The following is a 23,372-nucleotide window of genomic DNA, read 5'->3' as shown; positions in this document are numbered from 1 at the left end:
TCCAGAGTTGCTAAGCACCAGGGGTTCCTTGCAGCACCAACCCACTGCCTGCTGCCCAGCTTAGAGAAAGATCAGCAGGGCTCAACTGAGCACCAGGCAATGGGCCTAGGTGGAAGGTTCACTTGGTAGGGCAGGGAAGTAGTTACCACCTGAGACTCTAGAAGATGTCAGACCCTAAAGTAGAATGATAGCAGGTATCTGAGGTGGAGTCTGGGAAAGGAGACACAAGCAACTCTCCCAGGGTGGGGTGGGGGTGGGGGTCTCAGGTGGATGAGGAGCCTAAGTATGTTCTTCCAGCATCCCTTGACCTTGAGGTTTGTTTTTATGGGCAGCACTTGGATTGTGGCCTAATTCTACATCATCTCCTTCCCATACTTTTCTCCATCATGTCTTCCATATCTCTCCATCGCTGTTGTTCTCTCTCTCTCTCTCCCCTTATCTCTCTCTCTTTCTCTCTCTCTCTCTCCCAGATCCTCATACTTCAGGTCTCTGTTAAAAGAGTCAGATCTCCAGAGAGACTGTCTCTGAAACCACCTAATTATTCTCTATCGCTGCACTTTTGACAGGCGTCATGACACTACAACAATTTGAAGTGATGTATTTATTTTTTGTGGCTTGTTTTCATCCACTCAGTCACCTAATAGCTCCCCAAGGGCTGGACCTGGCTCCTCTGTTCACCTCTGTGTCCCAAGAAATTAGCACAGTATTGGCCACATAGACAGTACTCATTATATATTCTTCCTGGATGAAGAAATGAGTGAAAGAATACAGTTAGATTTTAAATTTTTTGCACAAAAAAAATCTAAAGAAAACTCTGAATTTAATTTTTCTCTTGAAACTTCTAAGCCAATTATGGCTTTCCATCTTGATTGTTGAGATCAATTGTAGGAGCAGGATTTGAATTTAAAAATTTAAAACTTTAAATTATAATAAATCTAGGACTACTGAGTTAATCTTACACTCAAAGAAGTTATCTATTACCAAGCACCTTGAATTCAAAAGATGTATAATTATTTTGTGCTTTTATTTCAAAATAGTCTGCTGCAGGTTTACATTAGCTTCTTGAAAATATTTCTTGAACAGTTTTTCCTTGGAAAAGAAAGTTGGAACTAACTGAGGAATTTGTTAAACAGATCTGTCATTAAAGACACACTGTATGAGGCCCTCCTCTGTTAGCCCAGTGGAACACATTCACCATCACATCAAAGTGATAGGACGTTTTTGTCTGCTCCTAATTGGGGGTGAACAATTTCCTAACCCTCTTTGGCAAGTCCAGGGCAGGTCTATGGTAGAGAAAGAAGCTGTGAACCATGAATGCCAACGCAAAGAACTTCATCACATTGCTCTTGTCATGTGTAGCATACAGAATCCATTCCATTAAGGAGAATTCTGGAAATAGGCTGAATTTCAAGCTGAGTGTTAATTCAGGTTTTTGGTAGAAGGCCTTAAAAGGAAGTCAAGGGTCATAGCTCAATAAATGGGAATAAATACATCCAGTGCAGTGGGCCTCAGCTTCAGTCATGCAGAACCAATTTCTAGCTTGATGATATCATGGTTGCATATTTTAATTGAAACGCTCATGAGGTGTCCCTATCATAATGTAAATATTACTCTATTTTACCCCATCATAAACCCAAGGTACTGGTTAATGGTATTCAATGAAATGTTGCCTCATTGACTTTATCTTTCTTACCTATATGTCTCTTGTAATATAAAATTTGTGAGAAAATGTTTTGTCCCTTGTTTTAAAAATGTCTGTATTGTCTAAACTAATAATCAGTAATAGATGCTTATTTTATGAATCTAATCCTGAATCACCAAAAGTTTATTTCATTGCTAGGACACAAACAAACACACAGATCTTTTGAATCACAATTTTCCTAAATCTTTATCTGCATTTAAATAGTGTAATTTGAAGCTGCATAGATTATTATATAAAATGAAGAAGTTTCATCTTTGTTACTCTGAAATGCAGTGTCACATTTTAAACAGTATAGAATCTTTAAATATGTTGTTTTCATATATGTGTTACTTTTGTTTGTAACAAAATACTACTTGTAGCCTTTATAATTTAAGAATAGAATTTAAAATTTGGATGATAATCGAACACAGAAAAATTTTCTAAAAAGTAAAATGTACAGAAAGGTACTCATTAGAAACTTTTAGAATGAATGACTGTAGCTACCATCAATAATCATTCTAACATACAGTACACTACTTCACATATTTGATTCTTGAATGCTAAAAGGTCAACTTAGTCATGTAGACTATTTGAAAATTTATAAAACCTAACATTCTGAGCCTATAGCTTTGGAGATGAAATAGAAAATTTAAGTACAATATATCACAGTGATTTGTTCCCTTTCTCTCTCTCTCTCTCTCTCTCTCTCTCCCTCTCTCTCTCTCTCCCCACCCTTCCTATTAGGAATGGAATGGAGAGGTGAAGATGATAATTGTCAGTGATGTGTGTATATTTGTTTTAAACCTCTGTGCTCTGACTGTCCAAATTGAAAAATACAAATTTGCCAGTGTGTGGTAATGTGTCAAAGCTGCTGCTGAAAACCTTTGACTCATTTGTCCCTATTGAATCTAAATTTATTTTGGATCACATTCTGACAGGAACTTTGAGATTGAATTCTGCACTTTTCTGTCTTCTGGTCATCAGCTTCACTCTATGTTGAAGGTTCCACTAATAAATGTGACATTTGCTGGTAAATAAATTTTTAAAAAACCCACCTCTACACATTACTTCCTTGTTCTAGAAAGACAAAAAGATTCAATAGCATAAAGAAACATTCCCCTCTTCTTTTGCTTGGTTCTACTTTGGGACTTCTGTTACATTCGACAAAGAAAATGAAAATATCACCTGTCATGAAATAAATAAAAGTCATGACCATTTTTTCAGGAATATTAAAATTAAAGGTATATTTGGGTCTTCTGCAATTTTCTCACCATAGCAGCTCATCATATCCCTGCATGATGAGAAAAATGGCTTGGATGATTCCTACGGTTAACCCTAAATGAAAGCAGGAACTTCTGGTCTATGTTTTGCATTAGAATTGTGGGATTCTCATTCCAGACCTCATTCCACTGTGAATACCAAAGATGTAATTCCTTTTAGCAAAAGAGAAATGTGAGAGTGAATGTATTGGGTTAGGTAACTGGAAAGCTCAAGCAGTGATTGTGACTTCAGGAAAAGCTGCATCTAGGCATCAAAAGATGTCATCCACCTCAGGGTCTCTCTCTTCCTTCCTGAGCATGCTGTTACTTTATTGGAACTGTTTCAAGCAGTTGCTCCTCATCTAGCAGCAAAGATCCTTCCACTACTCCAGCCTAAGATAACCTCAGGAATAGCTGCCATTATGTAAGTGCTTCCTGTGTACTTGACATTCCTCTTCACACTTTTTGGGTATTGTTTCATTTAATGCTCATAATCATTCCCTGAGGTTAAGTCATTTATTTATCCAAATGAATCCACAGAATCATTAGGAATAGAACTGGACTTGACTAGCTAATTTGGCCCCAGCAATGTCACATGAACCCTTATGTTAAGTTGCCACTCTCTTATCTCCTGTAACATCCATAACAATCCTGAAAATGGGCTCTGCCTTCTCTGTTTAGGACTTGCCTGCCTCACACCAATCCCTGTGTCCAGATGAAAACAACTTGTGTCCTACATTCCCCTGCATGGCAGAGTAAACAGGGCCACATGGTTTTCAGCCACCATGGATGGGAAGAGGCAAGTTCAGTAGGGCACATGTATGTGGCAGAATAAAAAAGTTACAAATGAACACTAGAGCAGTTGAAACTGCCGATTTGCAAGAAAATATCTAGGGATTGCAACATTGGATATTGAAAGCAGCTGTACTGTGTAAGCCATGCCTTCTCATGCTTTGTACTGATGTGTAGCAACCACAGTCTGTCCACTGCAAACAGCAGGAGAGAATGAATCATTAGATAAGACAATTAGGAAGCCTCAGGAGAATCTGGGCAAGATAGAGACAGACATGGCGTAGCTACCTGACCAAAACTACAGACACCAGGATTCCTAGAAGTTATTTGGGGCTCTTATATAATCTGCATTGAGCTAATCAAAATTCAATATAAAAATTCAAGATACTGGTTAGTTACCTTTGGTGAGAATGTTGACTAAGAGGCATGATGGGGCATCATATGGAACTGAAATATCCCGCATCTTGGTTAAAGTAGTGGTTAACTCTGTGTAAAGATGTAGAAAGTTACTGAATTGAACACTTAAAATTTATATGCTTTACTGCATACTTGTGGTTATCTTTTTCATTTTCAGATTGATGTATAAAAACCACTCTACCCATGTAGAGACAACCCAGATTGTCTATAATTATCACAAAATCTTCCTGGGTTGCCTAGTAACCAGCTACTTGGAATCAGGGGCCCCTCATTCCCTCCAGGAAGCCTGGCTTCACCTGAACCTGACTTTCACAAATTGCCAGATACTGGCACTGAAGAGGTGGCATCCAAGGGCGAGCTGTGTTCTACCTAACCCTAGACTGTTTTTGCCTTGCTTACAAGACTGCTCTCATCTCACTCCACAGACAGGGAAGTGGGCCCTCCCCAAACAGCCTACAGCCAGAGCCAGGAATACCAGGCCATGGGATGTGAAGAAGATGGAACCCTGAGCTCTCGTTTATCTATATCCCCTATGAATTCCATCTTTTTCCACATGCTGCAACTTAGTGTTCAGTGACACTGCCAAGGTAGCTCTTACTGTACAACACCTGAGTCCTCTTGCATTTTGGTATCGTTGGACAATTTAAATATTCCAAAATTGGATATGTGAATTAGTCTAAAAGGGCAGCCGTAACAAAATACCACAGACCAAGTGGCTCAAACAATAGGAATTTTATTCCTCACAGTGTGGAGGCAAGACATCCAACAAAATATTTGTAGATTTGGTTTCCTTTGGGGCCTCTGTCTTCAGCTTGCAGATGGCCAACTTCTTGCATGTGGTCATCCCTCTGTGTTCATGGGCCTTGCTATCTCTCTGCATGTTCAAATTTCCTCCTCTTGTAGGAGCACAGTCAAAGAAGGGAATCACAAAGAGGGCAGAAGGGAAGACAAAGAGGAGTAATTGTGGGTGAAGATATGATCAAAGTATGTTTTACACATGTATGAATATGTCACAATGAAACCCATTATTCTATAGAATTAATGTGCTAATTAAAATAAAAAGACCAGTAAGACTGTATTAGGGTCTACCTACCCTAATGGCCTCATTTTAACTTAGTCACCTCTTGACATGCCCTGTTTCAAATACATTTACATTCAGAAGTCCTGGGGGGGAGGGCTTCAACATATGAGTTTTGAGTGGGATGCATTTTAGTCCATAACAGTCTAGTTTATGAGAGCCAACTAAAATAACTATTGAATATAAATAACCTGAAAATATTTTCTTTTCTTCTTCTACTAGTTGGTCAATCCAATTAAATTAAGAGAAATTTAAATGGTGTGGGATCTAAGTGAAATATGGTCCTTGTGCATCCAGATAAATTGTGACACAGAATTTAAACTTATATGTGGTAAATCAGGGATAAGCACAAAATGAACATCAGGGAAGATTTTAAAAGTTTAGAAATGAATTCCTCTTTCCTTCATTTCTAGCTGTTTGCCTTAGACCCAGGGGCATCATGGCAAATTATTAGAAAAGGCATGTATGGGGCCATGTAACACCCACGCTTGTTTTTCAGTATTTCTATTGTAGAATTATTAATTTTAATTTTGTGAATTGTATTATATTAAACAATGTGTACTTAACAGGAAAATAAAATATCAATACAATAAAATATTGAATTTTTAATACCTAATGAATGTGTAGAATAAACATCAACATTTTCAACATCAACTGTCTACCTGCTTACAAGATCTAAAAAATAACAGCAGAGATAAATTCCTATGTGAACTACACTGAAAATACAAACAAAAGTCTACCAAGAAATAATCTGCGCTGTAATTATCACACCTAAGGCAGTCTTCACACATGACGACAGCATGTTCCATACACAGGTCTCGCTTACACTGATAGCACGTGTGCTTAGCTTTCCTCTCCTGTTTGGTAGGCCCTACTTGTCACCTCTCTTGTCTTCATCTTTTTCAGGAGCTTCCTATTATATTATACAACATCCATTTAGCAGGAAAATAAAATATCAATTAAATATCAAATATATACTGGGTGTTTAGAATAAACAACAACATTTTCTATATCAACTATTTGCTTGCTAAATCTAAAAAGTAATAGCAGAAATAAATTCCTATGTGAACTATAATGAAATTACAAATAAAACTCTACCTAAAAAATAATCTTTACTTCAGTTATCACACCTAAGGCAGTTTTTACACATGAGAACAGCATGTTCCATACACAAGTATCACTTAAAGAGATAGCTCATGTGTTTTGTTTTCCTTTCTCCTTTGGTTGGACATACTTGATATCTTACTAGTCTTCCTGATTTCTTAGGAGGTTCTTGTGATCTTTCACCTGTCTATTCACCTGTTTGCTCCAGAATTCTTTTGAGGAGTTCTTTGGGCAGATACATACTGATCATCCTCTATTGTATTTGGTCATTTATCAATTCCAGTCCCAATCCTCTAATAGAATTTCTCCATGATATTTTGTGCTTGATATTTTCATTGTAAACTAAAACTATTTATGCCTCACATGTTTAAGATCTAGTAAAACACAACCATTGGCCAATGCTTTGTGTTTCAAGTGACATCATAGTTGCTGCATAACTCATCAACAACATCTACTTTGCCTTTGGTTTTGTTGGAAAACATAACCATTTCTGGCTTCATTTGTATTGAGGATTCACTATCAATGTTTGTTTGTTTGTTTGTTTTGAGACAGGGTCTTGCTATGTAGTCCAGGCTAGCATGGAACTCACTGTGTACCACAGGCTGACCTTGAACTCACAGGATCCTTCTGCCTCAGCCTCCCCAGTGCTGGGATTACATGCACCACCACACCTGGCCTCACTATCAATTTTATCATTATGGTGTAATGTTGACAGTATTAATACTACTTTGTTTTTTTCAACATATAGGAGGCCAAGGTTATATTTTTCTGCAATTGTACTATACATTTCTCTGTCGCAAACTTGCAATGTATTTTCAGGAATCTTAGCTTTGTTCTTGGTAATAGCTCCTATGCTGGTCAACTGGTGTTCTTTTAGCAAATGTAACATCAATGAGTAAGTAATAAACTAATTGCAAAATGTGACATTTGGGTTACTAAATTTCTAAATTCAAGATATAAAATGACTTCACATCTACCAGGACATATACTTTTATACTATATTTGGAAAGTTTACTTGGCATATATTGCCTAAAGCTTCAACAACCATGAAATGATGCAACTTGTTCATTAATTGTCATATATCAGAATGGTGTATAAATTGCTTAACAGTTCAAAACAAAGCTTTCAACAAATGAGCGAATAACAGACAAATTGTCAGATTTTTTTCTTAGTGGGTCTTTTTGTCATCAAAATGTAGGCAATTTTGAAGGAAGCCAAATCTCTTGAGTGTCATTATTGTTCTAAAAATCTCAACATCATATCTGTCACTTCTCCATAAATCCTTTAGATTCTGACAATTAGAATGATAAAGTCCTGCTATAAAGGCTTTTAGTTCAGAAAGTGATGTTATCAGGTAGCTTTCTTCTAAAAAGTGGCTCACCAATTTAACATTACTGGGTTTGGGATAACTTGGCTCTCCTTCTGGAGTTGGATTCCAGCTTCTCCTTGTCTTGAACAAAGAATTGAATGAAACAAACAAAAAAAGCAGTGGCAAAGTTTATTCAAGAAAGTAAAAGTAAAGAGTGTGGGAGAGACTGGCTCTGCAGAGAGTGCTTGGGGCGAGTAAAGAGAAAAAGAGGATAAAAGCAAAGATAAAAGTACACTCTGCATCTGGGAAACAGTGTGGCCTATCATTGAAAGTTATGATAGCAAGCCCTTCATGGCTCACCTCTCCTTTTATGCTGTCCAAATCTCTAGAGAACCAGTGAGAATTTCTACATATGGGTCCTGAGAGTCATTGCTGGGATCCTACATCTTAGGCTAACCTCAGGTCTAGATTATCCTATTGAAAACCGGCTCGAATTCTTGCGAAAAGTCCATGTACAGGTCTTTGGGAACTGTTCTGTGCATGTGTCCGGGATCTTGCAGTTAATAGGTCATGCCTATTTCCCTAGATAGCTTTTGCCAATCTTAATATCCTATCTCAGTGAGGTGTCATGATAAATATATTTTTGAATATTTCTATTGATGGATCTAGAATGTTGTCTTGTATTTCATTATTAGTGTATTTCACAACATCTTGTATCATATGGTCCTTTATAATTTCCAACACTGAATTGCAGCGTTAGCATTCCATCCAATAAGTTTCACCCCTGGAAAGAACTTAATAACATTTTCTTACATAGCTCTAACAATGAATTGCTCAGGTATACATGACCATTTCATAGCATTTTGACTAGTCAGATATTTATTAACATTACCATTTTCTTCCTCATCAAAATCAAGGTCTTCATTCTGTGCTTCTCTATCTGTCATATCATACTATCTTCTTTGGCTTACATGATCCAAGTCATCATTGGTAGCCGAGTCACTTGATGACCCCTTTCAACCTCCTCCCAAAGTTGTAAAAGCAGATTTTCATGTGACATTGTACTGAATTGGGCTAATTCTATAAGAAAAATCAAAATAAAATATTTAATAAAAATATAAATACACAAAAATGTAACACGGTGGATAATGCGAATAAAACTCACCCATTTATACTTTGACACATATACCTATATCTTGCCATTCAGTTCTATCAAGTGGGTGAAAATAAAGACTGCTTCCTGTATTCCCTGGTGCAGCTACTGAGACACAGCTGGCTACCATTATGCTAAAGTACATATTTGCATTAGAATGTGTGGTGTGGGGTGGGCATCTTCGACCCAGTATGAGGAACTCAGTTATTGAAAGGAATTTCTAGGCCCTCAAACTCACCAGGCATGGCCCTTTCACTGGGCCTTTGTATGAGTCTCCCTGTACTGAAGCACTGTTCTCCCTGGAGCTAATTACCTAGCTTGTCTCTCCTTTGGAACACTTTTCATATCCTAAAGTCTAAATGTATGCCCTTCCTGGTTTTGAGTCCAATCTTATTGCTTCATAATCCATTTCCATGTGTCTTATGAGCTAAATCACATCTGTACCTTTCACAGTTTTATACCTACCTCACCACCTGCATTAGCAGGAGACTTCTCCACCAATGTGCGATGCTGGCCTTGTCCACTGTCAGCTCTAACCACAGTTTGCAAGAATATGGGTGTGGCAGAAATCATGTACATTTCTGGGAAGCCCTTGCAGACTGACACTGTAGAGAATCCAAACAGACCGATCATCCTAACAAATCAATTACACCAAACACACAGAACGATGTGGCCACCCAGGCAAAGAGGAGTCAAACCTAATGTCTAAAATTGGATGGACTGGCTTGCTATCCCTACAATTAAAAGCTGAGTATGTTGTCCCAAGGCTCAGGTGAGAATTGCTGTCACCTGCCTGCCCAAACAATAAACATGTGAGTTCTACTGTTCCCCTTGAACACAGGCAAACTTGGCTAGAAATTTTAAAATTTTGGCACTGACTATTGACAAATATGGAATGACTTTTTTGTTTTTGTACTGGAGATGGAACTCAGGACCTTGTGAGGCAGGCACGGTGCCACTGACCTAAATCCCGGGCCCCAGAATGACTTTTTAAGTGAATCTTATGTGTTTATGGGCCTTCATTTATAAAATATTTTTCTATAGGAGTGCATAAAAATGATTACAAGTATTTATGGGTATATGAGTCTGGCCTTTTAAGAGGCTTGAAAGACAATCTTCAAACTTTCTGAGTCAATCATGAACAACACAAAAGTTTGGTGATTAAATTCTTGTGACTCTGACATATTTAAGAAGTCTGTTAATGGAGTTTAAACATAATATATAAATAAAAAACATAATATATAAATAAAGAAATAATTTATATTAGCATTTAAAAGCTAGAATGATATATGTACTACTGATTGCATATATTTGATATTGAAGCAATAGTTCCAAATGCACAATATTATAAAATTAGGAAACTGTGATATGTTTTTCCAGTTATAATTGTCATGTGTTAAATGAAATTTTATATTCTAACTTTATTAACTATATCCATAAACATTTTTCATGTTACTATATCGACTCTATAATGTCTCTATATAGAGAGGTTGTATTAATTGGATGCATTATTCATTTTCTTATCGAGCATTAGGGCCATTTTAATCATCTGCAATTATATGTAATATTTCAGTTAATATCTTCTTCCTAATAATGTCTATTAATTCATAGAATAAATCTCAGGATTTGTGTCTAGGAGTAGGACTATGTTTCCTAATCTGAACTGATATTGCTACAGTGCTTGTCTAAACTACTGATCTTCTGCCAAAAGTTGAGAATGGTATGTTGTGATAGCAGATCCATCCTTATGGATAAAGTGTTGAGCAATACTATAAACATTTTGCCCTTCCCATACATACTGTCTTGAATAGCTTCTATTTCTAATTCTAAGACTAGCCAGTTAGAACTTTTTGTTGATTTTTAGATGGCAGGCTTGGATTATTATAGATGATATTCTTTATTTTCGTCATTTTGAGGAATATTTTGCTATGTAAATTTTCACATTCACAGCTCTTTGAAACATTCCTTTTCTCCTTGTCTTATATTTTCATACATCTCACGATGTTCCTTCCTTACCTCTGTCTATCCAATTACATCAGAATGATTCCTGTAGCACAATAATGAAAGCTAAATGATAGATGGAAATGATAGATCTGTGCTTTTGAAGTTAATTATGACCTTAAAGAAGATTATTTGTCTCCCTTAAATTTGTGATATCCTAAACCCAGTGAATATTCTGCTCCAGGTCAATTTCCTTTTCTTAAGAGTTATCTATCACTATGAAAAATAACTTATTATAAAATAGGAGGCCCCATTATCCTCTGAGAGTACAGGATTCTTCTAATCTCTTTTGCTATAGAGTTGAATAGAATGAAAACCTCAAACCAGATATGTGGGTTAACAAAAGACTAGACCCTAAAATGAAATCTAAATAAAACCCTGCTTAGAACTGTTTTGCTTCTGCTCTGTTTTGCTTCAGATATCCCTCTGTCTCCCTAACCTGTAACAATATTATGAATTCATTTAGTAGGGGGAGATAAGACAACAGAGGGAGAAGAAGGAAAATTTCAAATAGGTGGTCAGAGTGAAGAAGCTACCAGCCAATGTAATACTGGCTGTCATCTCCAGGAAAAATGACTGTGCAATTGAGTTTTACATTTACTGTATGGTTAGCTGTTGAGAGAAGTGGTGGGAGAATATATACCAATATGGGCCAGGAATCCAGCTGAACAAGGCCATAAGCTACAGCATAGAGGACCTAATTGATTTTTCTGGGGCAGAAGACCCTGAATCCAGGTTTCCTTAATATTAGCTCATTAGCCCATAATGAAGGAAAAATAATTTATATCAATGAGCACAGAAATTTATCTTTCCTGGCACTTAGAGTATAATCACATTATTTATAATTTAGAGGCATGCAGGTGTGTTTCCCTAGGCATTTCTTTCTATCAATATTTTAGAAGACTTCCTGGCTCACTGTAGGGGAGAACTACAGACATCTGGGGTTGTGTAATATGGGAGATACCTTTATAAAGTTCATGCATTCGCACAGCCTTCGTTTACTCATTCAGTTACTCAGCACCTGCCATGGAGGTAGAAACAAATCACTGCTATATTTAGGATAAGTCAAGTGTAAGGCATATTTTAAACATACCTGTGAAGACAAGTACCAGCAAAAATGTAACAAATTAAAATACCAATTATGTACTACATGGTCAATGGATTATTTTTACTAATTAGAAACTTCACTTAGTTTAATTGTTATAAAATGATAACTACTTTTGCACAAACTGCTTTTTCTCCTGATAATCTCATTTTTACCACTTCTATAAAAGTAATTTTGGCCTTAATTAGACCCCATGGAAAGGTGGTCAGATGCCAGGATTTCAGAATACATTTATACCACTTGTGATAAATAAAAAGGAGGAAACAAAAAGTGTGTTTGAAACTTTTCATCATCAAGAATCATAGGAATTCTACAGAGGAGCAGAACCTCCCCCAGTGCCTAGTAGCTGAGCCTTTGGTGCTGCCTTACCACCACCCCTAGGGCAGAGGAACAGAGGCCCCCAGTGCTGAGTAGCTGAGCCTTTCAGGCCACTGTACCACCACTCCCAGCACAGAGTAGCAGAGGCCCCCAGCACCAAGGAACTGAGCCCTGCCCCATAAACAAGTCACACAACCTGACTTCCAGATCACCTAAAGCAACCCCAAAGGGAAATGAGATGGAACAATCTGATTCTCAACCACCTGGACTCTCCCTGAACTGGCAACAAAAGAGGATCAGGAAAAAAATGAAATCAGAAATAATTTCTCAGATAACAGCGGAGATTGTGCCCATAGTGCAAGACATGATTAATAAATCTAGAGAGGACACAGATAAAAAAATAGAGGAGCTGAGAGAACATGATGGAATCCCAACATACGAAACAAATGGAATCCATAAAACAGATGCAAAGAGATTTCCAGGAGATTAAAAACTCCATTAAAAGTTTATGCAACAGAATGAACCAACATGAGGAGAGAATTTCAGATACAACAGATAAGGTTGCAAATAGTGACTGGGAAAAGAAAAATTTCTTTAAAATACTAAGAGACCATGAGAAGTCAATCCAGCAGCTGCTAGATGATGCATAGAAGAATAACATATGACTGATCAGAGTCAATGGAGAAACAGGAGAGAGTGCAGATGCTATAAAAAGGACTGTTTACAGAAGTGATGGCAGAAAACTTCCCAAGCAGGGGAAAAGAACTCAGCATACAGATAAGTGAGGCATACAGGACTCCAACTAGCCTTGATCAAAAAAAAAAAAAAAACACATGTAGGCATATAATAGTTAAGATTCCAGAAACCCAGCAGACCAATATTCTACAAGAAGTTAGAGAAAAGAAACAAATCAAATACAAAGGAAAGCCCATCAGAATCACAGCAGACTTCTCAATGAAAATCCTCAAGGCAAGAAGTGCTTGGAGTGATGTATTTCAAGCCCTAAAGGAAAACAGCCTCCAACCCAGATTGATGTACCCTGCAAAATTATCTTTCAAAATTGATGGAAAAATAAGATACTTTCATGAAAAAGAGCACCTTAGGAACTTCATAAATACCAAACCAGCACTCCAAAAAAGACAATATTCTAGGAAAAGACAATGAGGATCACAACCCCAGGAAGCCCAGCAGAATGAATCCATTAGTCACGAGAAGAAACTAAATGCAAAGGGGTAGAACCAACAAACAGAAAAAGTCATGACAAGGATAAGTCAATACGTATCAGTTATAACCATCAATGTTAATGATCTCAATTCACCAATCAAAAGAAATAGACTGGCAGAATGGCTCAAGAAGCAAGATATAACCATATGCTACATACAAGAAACACACTTAATTCAAAAAGAAACTCATAGACTGAAAGTTAAAGGGTGGAAAACAATACTGCATGTGACAGGAACCCGAAAAAAAGCAGGAGTAGCTATCCTCTTTGCAGATCAAGTAGATTTCAAACCAACACTGATTAAGAGAGACAAAGAAGGGGCCGGGGATTTAGCTCAGTGGTTTTGCTGCCTGCTGCGCAAGCACAAGTACCCAAGTTTGATCGCCGATACCAAAAAAAAAAAAGAGAGAGAGAGAGAAAGAAGGACACTACATCCTCATAAAGGGAACAATACAAGAGGAAGAGATAAGAATTATAAATATATATATATATATATATGCACCAAACACTAGTGCACCCAACTATATAAAACAAATGCTAATGGACATGATAAATACAATAAGCACTAATACAATAGTAGTGGGGAATCTCAATACCCAACTGTCATAAATATATAGATCAACTAGACAAAAAATAAGCAATGAAATACTAGAACTCAATCCAACTCTTGAACAAATGAATTTAACAGGTGTTTATAGAGTGTTCCACCCCAGAAAATCAGAATACACATTCTTGTCAGCTGTACATGGGTTGTTCTCCAAAATAGGCCACATCCTAGGTCATAGGACATGTTTAAGTAAGTGCAAAGGAATTGAAGTTATTCATTCTATATTATCAGTCCATAGTGTGGTGAAATTGGAGATGAATAGGAAAAGAAACTGTAAGAATTTCATAAACACATGGAAACTGAACAACATACTTCTAAATAACCAAAGAGTCACAGAGGAAATTAAAGAAGAAATCAGACAGCTCCTACAATTAAATGAAAAAGCTAATACAACATATCAGAATCTATGAAAAACAATGAAAGCAGTCTTATGAGGAAAATTCATAGCAGTGAATACTCATATTAGGAAAAGAGTTGAAACCCATTCAACAACCCGAATCTGAACCTCGAGCTTCTAGAAAAAGAGGAGCAGGACAAACCCAAAGCTCATACAAGGAAGGAAATTATAAAGATCAGAGCAGAAATCAATGCAATGGAGACTAAGAGAATGATACAAAAAAAAATCAATGAAGCCAAGAGGTGGTTCTTCAAAACAATAAACAAAATTGACCATCCCTTAGCCAACCTTATCAGATAAAGGAAAGAAAAGGCCCAAATCCAAGCAATTAGGAATGAAAAGGGTGAAATTACAATGGACCTAGCAGAAATCCAGAGGATCATCAATACCTACTTTGAGAACCTATACACCAATAAGATGAAAAACACAGAAGAAATGGAAAGATTCCTACATATGTATGAATTACCAAAGTTGAAGGAAGAAGATCTAAAAATTCTAACAGCCCAATATCAATCAATGACATTCAAAATGTAATTAAAAACTTACCAAATAAGAAAACCCCGGGTCCTGATGGCTTCACTGCCAAATTCTGCAAGACATTTCGAGAGGAACTACTGCCACTACTGTTTAAACTCTTCAAAGAAATTAAAAGGGAAGCAACACTCCCAAATTGATCCCCAAAGCAGAGAAAGGCCCACCAAAAAAAGAGAACTACAGGCCAATCTCACTAATGAACATAGATGCAAAAATCCTTAATAAGATTCTGGCAAATAGAATGCAGAAGATCATCAAGAAGATCATACACCCTGACCAAATGGGATTCATCAGAGGGATGTAGGGATAGTTCAACATATGCAAATCAATCAGTGTAATACACTATATCAATAGAGCCAAGGACAAAAACCATATGATTATCTCCATAGATGCAGAAAAAGCACTTGACAAAATCCAACACACATTTATGATAGAAACCCTACAAAAAAGTGGAATAGAATGTCTCTACCTCAATCTGATAAAAGCCATCTATAAAAAACCAATAGCCAATATCATACAAATGGTCAAAAACTGAAATCCTTCACACTAAAATCAGGAACAAGACAAGGATGTCCACTATCACCACTCCTGTTCAATATAGTCTTGGAAACATTAGCCACAGCAATTAGACAAGAGAAAGAAATAAAAGGAGTAAAGATAGGAAATGAAGTCGAATTGTCATTATTTGCAGATGACATGATACTGTATATAAAAGACCCCAAGAACTCCACCAAAAGTCTTCTAGACTTAATAACTAAATTCAGTAAAGCAGGTGGATACAAGGTCAACACACAAAAATCAATAGCTTTCCACTACATGAACAACAGACTCACTGAGAGAGAAATAGTGCAAACAATTCCTTTCACAATAGCATCCAAAAAAAATGAAATACCTAGGAATCAACCTAACAAAAGAAATCAAAGACCTCTAATCTGAAAACTATAGCACTCTGAAAAGAGAGATTGAAGATGGTATCACAAAATGGAAAGACATTGCTTGCTCCTGAGTAAGAAGAATCAACATAGTGAAAATGGCCATACTTCCAAAACTGCTATATAGATTCAATGCAATCCCAATTCCAGCAGCATACTTCATGGACCTTGAGAAAGTAATCAAAAAATTCAGAGAATAGCACAAGCAATTCTGGGCAACAGAGACATGGCAGAGGGTATCACAATGCCCAACTTGAAACTATACTACAATGCTAATGTGATAAAATCAGCATGGTACTGGCAAAGAAATAGACCTGAGAACCAGTGGAACAGATTAGAAGATGCAGAAACAACTCCAGACACACTCAGCCACCTCACCTTCAACAAAGGAACCAAACACCCTCACTGGACGAAAGATAGCCTCTTTAATAAGTGGCGCTAGAAAAACTGGGTTTCAACTTGCCGAAGATTAAAAGTAGGCCTATATTTTTCTCCATGCACTAAACTAAAATCAAAATGGATTAAAAGTCTAAATATTAAAATAGACATGCTGGGCCAGGGATTTAGCTCAGTGGTTCCGCCTCCTGCCTTGCAAGCCAAGGACCTGAGTTTGATCCCTGGTACCATAAAATAAATAAATAAATAAATAAATAAATAAATAAATAAATAAATAGAAATGCTGAACCAGCTGGAACAGAGGTTAGGTAGAACTCTTGAAAGCATTTGTGTAGCAAAAGATTTTATGAACAAAACCTCAGTTGCCCATGAACTAGCACAAAGAATCAACAACTGGGATCTCTTCCTATAAAAAGCTTCTGCACAGCAAGAGAAACCACGAACAGTGTGAAGAGACAACCCACAATGTGGGAAAAAATTTTCACATGTTCTTCCTCAGACAAAGGTCTACTATCTAGAATCTATAAAGAACATAAAAAAATCAGACTTCCCAAATTAAAGACCCAATCCAAAAATGGGCATCTGAAATAAACTGACATTTCTCAGACAAAGAAGTAGAAATAATAAATAAACATAAGAAAAAATGTTCAACATCACTGGTCATTCAAGGGATGCAAATGAAAAGAATACTGAAGAGTCCATCTCACCCCAGAAAGAATGGCTGCTATCATGAAATCAACCAATAACAAAAGCGGGGCTGTGGGGAAAGAGGAACCCTGCTCCACTGGTGGTAGGAGTGTAGACTGGTGCAACCACTGTGGAAATCAGTATGGAGATACCTCAAAGAACTAGGACTGGAAGTTCCATTTGAAGCAGCTATTCCCCTGCTGGGTATCTTCCCCAAAGAATTAAAAGAATCATACCATAGTGATATATGTGCACCCATGTTCATAGCAGCACAATTTGCAATAACCAAAACTTGGAAGCAGCCCAATTGCCCAACAACTGGAGACTGTATAAAGAAAATGTGATTATTATTTTTTTTTTATAAAATGGGGTACTACTCAGCCATAAAAAATGAGAAATTAGAGACATTTATAGCTAAGTGGATGCACATTGAAGTGATACTCTTAAGTGAAATAAATAGTACACACATGTGTAAATACCAAATAGTTTCTCTAGTGTGAGAAATTGAAAGTGTAAATAAAGACTAAAAGGTATAATAGATAATGTGAAATGGGAAGAAAAGTGGCAAAGAGGAAGTGGAAGTGGAAGGTGTAGGGGAAAGGAAAGAAGGGAATGGAATTAATATGAGAAAATGAAAAAATGGAAACAGTCTTTATAAATAGGGAGGAATAGTGGGGTTGTAGGGAGGGCAGGGGAATGGGGAAAAAATAAGAACCAAGAGAGATTATGTAAAGGTGCAAATTTCCAATGGGGGCGGGGGGAATCATAGGAATTCTACATTTCTATTCTTCAGCAATTAAAAATGGGATCTAACTTACTATATTGCATTTAGGTAGTTTTTCTGGATTCTTCTTCCCTTATCCTTTATAACTCAAACAAAATTACTCGAGTTAATTAGCCTTTCCACAGAAATAAAGAGGAGGAGAAAATACAATTACTTCCTCTCCATCATAGTGGCTAGACTGACCACACTGTTGAGGTTCAAAACAGTGGGCAGGATTCAGCATAAGTGGCTGATGGTATTTCCAGTCACATTCTCAACAAACACCCTTTGTTTTGCCTTGTATATCTCCCTACAACATTTAAAAAAAAATATATATATATATATATTAGTACATTTTAGGTGTAAAATACATTTGCATTTATCATTGGGTGTTTGTACCAGAACATGATGCATCTTAGTTTTTACTTTTTCTCCCATTACCTGTGCACCCTTCACTCCCTCCACCCTTCCCTATCTACACAGAGTTGATTCCATTTTTTTTTTCTCATAATTTTTTTCTTTCCCTTCTTCCCTTTCCCCTTTCCCTTCCACCATCCCCAAACCCTTGGACCTTTTATTATTTCAAATTATCAATTATTGATTTTAACCATTTTCATCCTTATTTACACTTTCAATTTCTCACACTAGAGAAACTATTCAGTATTTACACATGTGTGTCCTATTTATTTCACTTAAGAGTATGGTCTCAATAAGCATCCATTTAGCTATAAATGTCTCTAGTTTCTCATTCTTTCTGGCTGAGTAGTACTCCATTTTATAAAAAAGCCACATCTTCTTTATCCAGTTTCCAGTTGATGGGCACTTGGGCTATTTCCAAGCTTTAGCTATCACAAATTGTGCCACTATAAACATAGGTGCACATATACCGCTGTGGTATGATTCTTTTAATTCTTTGGGGAAGATTCCCAGTAGGGGAATAGCTGGGTCAAATGACACCTCTAGTCCTAGTTCTTTGAGGTATCTCCATACTGATTTCCACAGTGGTTGCACCAGTCTACATTCCCACCAACAATGGAGAAGGGTTCCTTTCTCTCCACACCCTTGCCAGCATTTGTTATTGGTTGATTTCTTGATAACAGTCACTCTTTGTGGGGTGAGGTGGAATCTCAGCGTTGTTCTCATTTGCATCTCTCAAATGACCAGTGATGTTGAACATTTTTTCATATATTTACTTGCTGTTTTTACTTCTTTGTCTGAGAAATGTCTGTTCATGTCAGATGCCCATTTTTGAATTGCATCTTTGAATATGGGAGTCTGATTTTTTTCAGTTCTTTATATATTCTTGATAGTAGAACTTTGTCTGAGCTACAGCTGCTAAATATTTCTTCCCACATTGTAGGTTGTCTCTTAGCTCTGTTGGTAGTTTCTTTTGCAGTGCAGAAGCTTTTTAATAAGATGAGATCCCAGTTGTTGATTCTTTGTGCTACCTCCTGTGCTACTGAAGATTTGTTCATAAAGTCTTTTCCTGTGCCAATGTCATCAAGAGTTCTACCTAACTTATCTTCCAGAAAGTTTAGTGTTTCTGACTTAATATTTAGATCTTTAATCTACTTCGATCGTAGTTTAGTGGGCAGTGATAGGTATGGGTCTAGTTTTAATTTCTAACAGGTTGAAATCCAGTTTTTCCAACAACATTTATTAAATAGGCTATCTTTCCTCCAATGAGGGTGGTTGGCTCCTTTGTCAAAGATGAGGTGACTGAGTATGTCTGGAGTTGTTTCTGCATCTTCTGATCTATTCTTCTGACCTTCGGGTCTGTTTCTTTGCCAGTACCATGCTGTTTTTATCACAGTAGCTTTGTAATATAGTTTCAAGTTGGGGATTGTGATGCCCCCAACCATGTCTCTGTTGCCTAGAATTGTTTTTGCTATTCTAGGTTTCTTCTGTTTCCAAATTAATTTTTGGACTGTTTTCTCTAGTTCTGTGAAGTATATTGTTGGAATTTCAATTGGCATTGCATTGAATCTATATAGTAGTTTTGGAAGTATGGCCATTTTCACTATATAAGTTCTTCCTAACCAGAAACAAGAGATATCTTTCCATTTTCTTATATCCTCTTCAATCTCCTTCTTCAGAGTGCTGTAGTTTTCCATCTAGAGTTCTTTTCTTTCCTTTGTTAGGTTGATTCCTAGATATTTCATTTTTTTAGATGCTATTGTAAAAGGAATTATTTCCCGAATTTCTCTCTCAATGTGTCTGCTATTTGCATATAAAAAGGCTATTGTTTTTTGAGTGTTAACCTTGTATCCAGCTACTCTACTGAATCTGTCAATTAGGTCTAGAAGACTTTTGACTGAGTTTTTTGGGTCTTCTATGTAAAGTGTCATATCATCAGCAAATAATGATAGTTTCACTTCTTCCTTTCCTATATTTATTCCTTTTCTTTCTTTCTCTTGCCTAATTACTATGGCTAATGTTTCCCAAACAATATTGAACAGGAGTGGTGATAGTGGGCATCCTTGTCTTGTTCTTGATTTTAGTGTGAAAGTTTTCAGTTTTTGACCATTTAGTATGATGTTGGCTGTTGGTTTTTTATAGATAGCCTTAATCAGGTTGAGATAAAGACCTCCTATTCCAATTTTCTGTAGGGTTTTATCATGAATGGGTGCTGGATTTTGTCAAATGCTTTTTCTGCATCTATTGAGATGATCGATCATGTGGTTTTTGTCCTTGACTCTGTTAATATAGTGTATTACATTTATTGTTTTATGAATCTTGAACCATCCTTGCATCCCTGGGATAAATCCAACTTGGTCAGGGTGTATGATCTTCTTGATGACCCTCTGTATTCTGTTTGCCAGTATCTTGTTGAGGATTTTTGCATCTATGTTCATTAGGGAGATTGGTCTGTAGTTCTCTTTTTGGCTTGGGTCTTTCCCTGGTTTTGGAATCAAAGTAACACTTACTTCCAGGAATGAATTTTGAAGCCTTGCTTCCCTTTCAATTTCCTTGATGAGTTTAAAGAGTAATGGCTATAGTTCTTCTTTAAATGTCTTGTAGAATTCAGCAGTGAAGCCATCAGGACTTGGGCTTTTCTTTATTGGTAAGTTTTTTATTACATTTTCAATTTCATTCATTGTTATTGGGGTGTTTAGAATTTCTACATCTTCTTCATTTAATTTTGGCAATTCATATGTATCTAGCAATCTGTCCATTTCTTCTGTGTTTTCCATTTTATTATAATACAGGTTCTCAAAGTAGGTATTGATGATTCTCTGGATTTCTGCTGGATTTGTTGTGGCTTCGCCTTTTTCACTCTTAATTGCATGTATTTGAGCCTTTTCTTTCCTTTTTTTGATAAGGTTGGCTAAAGGTTTATCAATCTTATTTATTCTTTCAAAAAACCAACTCTTTGATTCATTGATTTTTTTGTATCGTTCTCTTAGTCTCCATTGCATTGATTTCTTCTCAGATCTTTATAATTTCCTTTCTTGTATGAGCTTTGGGTTTGTTATGCTCTTCTTTTTCTAGGAGCTTGAGATTCTGTGTTAAGTTATTTAACTGAGTTCTCTCTATTGTCCTAATATGGGCATTCACTGCTATGAATTTCCCATGTAAAACTGCTTTCATTGTGTCCCACAGATTCCTGTATGTTGTGGTGGCATTTTCATTTACTTGTAGAAACTGTCTGATTTCTTCTTAAATTTCCTCTGTCATGCATTGGTTGTTCAAGAGGGTGTAGTTCAATTTCCATGTGTTTGTGGCTGTTTTGCGGTTTCTTATGTTATTGATCTCCAATTGTATTGCACTATGGTCTGATAATATATAGGGAATAACTTCGATTCTTTTACATTTACTTAGATATACCCTTTGAGCTAGCATGTGATCTATTTTGGAGTTTGAGGTTCTGCATTAGATTATTTATCTGAGTTCTCTCTGTTTTCCTAATATAGTCATTCACTGCTATGAATTTCCATCATAGAACTGCTTTCATTGTGTCCCATAGATACCTAAATGTTGTACTGGCATCATCATTTACTTGTAGAAACTGTCTAATTTCTTCTTTAATTTCCTCGGTGACTCATTGGTTGTTCAGGAGGGTGTTATTCAATTTCTAGATGTTTGTGGGAGTTTTGGTTTCTCATGTCATTGATCTCCAATTTTATTGCACTGTGATTTGATAATATACAGGGGGTAACTTCAATTCTTTTACATTGACTTAGACATGTCCTGTGAGCTAGCATGTGGTCTATTTTGGTGAATGACCCATGTGCAGCTGAAAAGAATGTGTATTCTGATTTTGTGGTGTGGAGCACTCTGTAAACATCTATTAAGTTCATTTGTTCAATAGCTTCATTTAGTTCTAGAATTTCATTGTTAATTTTTTTCCTAGTTGATCTGTCTATTTGGGATAGAGGGGTGTTGAGGTCCCCCACTACAATTGTATTAGTGCTTATTTGGTTTTTCATGTCCATTAATATTTGTTTTGTATAGTTGTAGGCATTTGTATTTGGTGAATATATATTTAGGATTGTCATCTCTTCCTCTTGGATTGCTCCTTTCACAAGGATGTAGTGACCATCTTTGTGTCTCTTAATTAGTTTTGGTTTGAAATCTACTTTGTCTGCAAATAAGATTGCTACCCCTGCTTTTTTCTGGGTTCCTCTTCCATGGAGAACTGTTTTCCATCCTTTTACTTTCAGTCTATGGATTTCCTTTTAGTTAGGTGTGTTTCTTGTATACAGCATATTGCTGGATTTTGCTTCTTAATCCATTCTGCCAGTCTATTTCTTTTGATTGGTGAATTCAGGCCATTAACATTGATAGTTATAATTGAGAGTTGTTTTTTTTTTTGGCTTTGTGAAAGCATTTTATTGTCCACTTTCCTGTTTCCCTTTGTTCTTCTTACCTTTACTTTTTTTTTTTTGTATTAAATTCTTTTCTTGGTACATTGTAGGTATAGAACACAATTACATTTCTCTTTGAGAATTTTACCTTTATATAATGCATCTTGGTTCTTATTTTTTCTCCATTCCTAGCCCTCCCTGCACGCCCTCCAAGCTTCCCTATTTACAAAGACTTCATTTCCATTTTTTCCATTTCTCAGCATTTTTTCCTTTCCCTTCTTTCCTTTCCCCTGCCCCTCCCACTACCCCACCCCTTTGGACCTTTTCTTCCTATTTTACATTATTGATTATTCATTCTAATAATTGGTACATTGCAGGTATACAATATAATGACATTCATCATTGGAAATTTGCACCTTTACATAGTCTCTCTTGGTTCTCATTTTTCACCCTTGCCCAGCCCTCCCTTCAACCCCTCCAGTCCTCCCTATTTACAAAGATTTTGTTCCTATTTTTCCATTTTCTCATATTAATCCCATTCCCTTCTATTCTTTCCCCTAGCCCTCCCACTTCCTTCTTCTTTGCCCCTTTTCTTCCTATTTCACATTACCTATTATACATTTAGTCCTTATTTACACTTTCAGTTTCTCATACCAGAGAAACTATTCGGTATTTACACATGTGTGTCCTATTTATTTCACTTAAGAGTATTGCCTCAGCATGCATCCACTTAGCTATAAATGTCTCTAATTTCTCATTTTTTATGGCTGAGTAGTACTCCATTTTACAAAAAACCACATTTTCTTTAT

The 23,372-nt window shown here is 36.5% G+C and overlaps 1 protein-coding gene across 11 annotated transcripts in view; it reads left to right on the top strand.

The window, feature by feature from the left end:
* Positions 1-23,372, top strand: part of Macrod2 (mono-ADP ribosylhydrolase 2) — a 2,157,923-nt gene that overhangs the window by 1,212,625 nt on the left and 921,926 nt on the right. The window lies entirely within an intron of this gene.

This window comes from Heterocephalus glaber, unplaced genomic scaffold (assembly GCF_053883595.1).
Source record: "Heterocephalus glaber isolate CG9 unplaced genomic scaffold, H.glaber_assembly_v1.0 deba00001532, whole genome shotgun sequence".
NCBI classification, from domain to species: Eukaryota; Metazoa; Chordata; class Mammalia; order Rodentia; family Bathyergidae; genus Heterocephalus; species Heterocephalus glaber.
Note: the sequence above shows the minus strand (reverse complement) of the source record. Positions and strands in the feature narration are given on the sequence as shown.